Source organism: Palaemon carinicauda, chromosome 14, assembly GCF_036898095.1.
Source record: "Palaemon carinicauda isolate YSFRI2023 chromosome 14, ASM3689809v2, whole genome shotgun sequence".
In the NCBI taxonomy this organism is placed as follows: domain Eukaryota; kingdom Metazoa; phylum Arthropoda; class Malacostraca; order Decapoda; family Palaemonidae; genus Palaemon; species Palaemon carinicauda.
Window position 1 is genome coordinate 28810450 of NC_090738.1, and position 3831 is coordinate 28814280.

Here is a 3831-nt window from a genome sequence, read left to right on the forward strand (position 1 = left end):
TGGAGTCTTCCCTGATGGACTAAAAAGTCTTTGAGACATCAAAAATACTTGTAATTCCTCGTAACTCTCTCTCTCTCTCTCTCTCTCTCTCTCTCTCTCTCTCTCTCTTACGTGACACACACTTCAAGCTTGTTTAAGAGAGATGCTCTCAGTATGCAAATGACTCCAAATGTTTTCTTTTATCCTCAGGAGCATGCTTGGATTTTGGGGCGACTAATGCACGCACACAAACACGCGTGCGAGTGCGCAAACACATAGAGGCCTCGCAGCCTTTCCTCCAGTAAATAGCAGTTGAAATTTACACCATCGCCTTTGAAGATATTTCCTTGCTGTTGCAACGGGTAGCGTCTTCAACGGGCCATCAACAGATACTTCGCACGGCTTTTATTGCCAGCCTTCTAAGTCTAATCAACACATATTTCAACCCATTAAGTCCTGAACAAGTTGAGCAGAGACGTTCTGAAGAGGATCTCGCTAGTTTTCACAGCTGGCAAATGACCATCTTCATTTGCGTCTGACATTCATTTGCGATTCGGTTCGACGCCGAGGTGCTTGGAGTCCATAAGATACAAATGAGAATTCGAAAGATAAAAACGCAAGGTTACTTGCATTTGTAAAAGGCGTCGGAGATCATTCAGAGAAGGTAATTGGATGTGTGAATTAAGTAAAACACGAACACATATGTAAATGAAGACGAAAAAAAAAGTAGACACGTGCAAATTAACTCGATGAACAAAGGATTCAAGAAATTTTCTTTACATCTTCCATTTTTCAAATATTAGCTCAATTCTTGAATTGGTTTAAGTCTGACCTAATTGTATTTCTTTACATAATACTCGTATGATTCCTGAATCAAATTTTTTAGGTGTTTGAAATAGCTTTCTCCTTGAAAAACAGAAGGGCAAAATATGTCGTGCTATCTGTAAACACCCCTATCACACACACACACACATACTCATTCTCACAGATAAACATCAAACATGGGGCTTCAGTTGAAATTTCATCAGAGATCTGTCCTTGTACCTCCCTTATACAAAAGCTGAATGACAACCTCCTCAATCATGCTAAAAGGATTCTTGCTGTTTTACCTTAAAAAAACAATTAAAGAAAATTTACCTTATACACATGCCACTAAAAAGTGTATTTCTTTACCGTTCATTAAAAAGAATGAAAACAAAATGTCAAGAATACGATGGCTACCACACTGAGATCAGGAGAAAATACATCGGATAGAAAAACAACCAACGCAAAAATCTATAAATGAAATAAGTTACAGGCTCCTGAATTCAGAAACGAAAATGCCAATAAACGTCAAGCAAGATAATAAGTTATTCCACACCGTATCTTCTCACGCAATTTGGTAGTTAGAATTATTAATATCTTGAATTATTTCAAGTTATTTTAATTTAGAGATATAAGATTTTATTATCGTAGCCACCATAAGACAAAAATTCTCCTTTTTGCCTTTATTTATTACTAATCATAGTTATTTACGACTTGCAGGCTGTATAGAAGGCTGTCAAAGTTATACCAAATAAAAAAAAAATACATGGGAGTACACATTTATACATATGCATTCATTCAATACTGTTTTATATGTAAGCTTTGATCATAAATTTGTGTAATTGGTAAGAATTTACTAACAAAGCTTCCAAGAGGCAATTAAGAAAATTACATTGAAAATAAACGAATGAACACCAATACATAGTTACCCAAAACAAGGTCAAACTATATATAAAAAAAAAAAAACCCCTTCTTTCAACATAAAGGCAGATGATTATTTTGAAATACCACAACGACAGAAGATAGCATTTGTTTTCCAAGCCCTTGGGGAATTTAATATCAAAATATTTTCGTATTGACGTTTGATTCATTAACTATGAGTGGGAGTGCCTGCAATAGCACTGACTCCTTGGTTGAATGTGTTTAGGGGCGAAACAAGACGCGAGAAATAAAAACAATCGTCACTTCGTGTTATCGTATTGATGATTAGTTCCTTATTGTTTTATCGAATCTACAAATAGTAATTCCAAACAATAGCAGGTAAAGTTGAGGACAATATGAGAGAGAGAGAGAGAGAGAGAGAGAGAGAGAGAGAGAGAGAGAGACGCAAAATCAAGGAATTCGTTAATGTGTTGATTAATGGAGTAAATATCACAGCCTCAGAATAGCATGTAAATTTGAGTACTTCATGAGAGAGAGAGAGAGAGAGAAAGAGAAAGAGAGAGAGAGAGAGAGAGAGAGAGAGAGAGAGAGAAGGAGAGACGCAAAATCAAGGAATTCGTTATGTTTTGATTAATGGGGTAAATATCACAGCCTAAGGATAGCATGTAAATTTGAGAACTTCATGAGAGAGAGAGAGAGAGAGAGAGAGAGAGAGAGAGACGCAAAATCGAGGAATTCGTAAATTTTTCGATTAATGGGGTAAATATCACGGCCTAAAAATAACATGTAAATTTGAAAACTTCATGAGAGAGAGAGAGAGAGAGAGAGAGAGAGAGATATGCGAATTCCAGGAATTCGTTAATGTTTTGATTAATGTGGTAAATATCATGGCCTAAGAATAACTTCGAGAGAGAGAGAGAGAGAGAGAGAGAGAGAGAGATTTGTCAAAGTTTCAGTGGAGAAAGGCATTCAAATACCACTAATTAATTTACTAATAGCACATTCAAAGAAAGGTATGTTTATTGAGAGAGAGAGAGAGAGAGGAGAGAGAGAGAGAGAGAGAGAGAACTACATGAAAAACAATATTCTAGAGCGTTTTTTTTTCTTATCGCAACAGCCCTACTTAAATACGCATGTGTTTACCTGGAAGATTGATTGATTAATTGAGTTTTCTGGCATCTTGATTACCTGGAAGAAATATGGTCACCTACGGATACAACATTTATCTCTGTCGGGATATGTACAGAACATCATTACCTCTTATACTAAATGTATTTCCACATAATAAAATGCTTTATTACGATAGTCTCTCAAGTGAAGTTATTAAGAAGTATATTGAGCGTTGATTTTTTATTCTCTTTGACCATTCATGAAGGCTCAAGTCAGTGAAATCGGTGTTATATTTCTTGCATCGATAATTCATAGAAATAAGGCAATTAATCAGGTTTTAATTACATGCAAAAACGCAACATTTGTTTTTCATATAAAATTATTTGTTATGGAAACCTAGTTTTTTAATAAAAAAAATATGAAGACTTTCAAATTATATAGTTAAATATGTTTATATGCATTTATAAGAAAATTCTTGAATATGTATTCCTCTTAATTTCCTTTAAATCACCAGTAACCTAAAACAAAATTGAAACAATTTTCTCAATAACAAAGGACTTGGTAATGAAAATTAATTGTAAAATCAATGAATAAGCAAATGAAGAAAAAAAATGATCTGGCCAGTGCGCCAATCTGACAACAAAAATATGATCACAAACATTCCCCCTTCAGATAGTTTCGACCTCGGTTTCAGTAATTCCATAAATGATCCAGTATCAAATGATCTCGATGGGTTTCACAGAATTAAGCCGATACGGTGGTTTCGGTTTTCATTTTGGGTTATTTATTTTCCCGGACAGGGTGTCACGTCGAGCCCAAGAGTGCAGCCTAAGGCCTTTTCCACAATACATGCCACACGTCGGGGCTAAATTACACCCTGAACTTGGTAAACATCAGACGACGAAGGAGACGGGGGACGGCACCCCCATTCCCTACCCCCTCCCGTAGCAGTGTAAGTTCCTCTCCTGTCCGATTCGGTGACAGCGCTGGCGGGACGTCTGCATATTTCAGAGATCCTGTCTTTTGTAATCCACCTCGAACTGAATTTTTGTTTGC

At 36.1% G+C, this 3831-nt stretch overlaps 1 long non-coding RNA gene across 1 annotated transcript in view; it reads right to left on the reverse strand.

Moving 5' to 3' along the window:
- Positions 1 to 3498: 3498 nt before the first annotated feature.
- LOC137653145 (uncharacterized) overlaps positions 3499 to 3831 on the reverse strand; it is a 54629-nt gene continuing 54296 nt past the window's right edge. The window contains exon 3 of the long non-coding RNA XR_011046404.1: positions 3499 to 3831. This exon is cut by the window's right edge and continues 250 nt beyond it. This is a non-coding gene — a long non-coding RNA (uncharacterized lncRNA).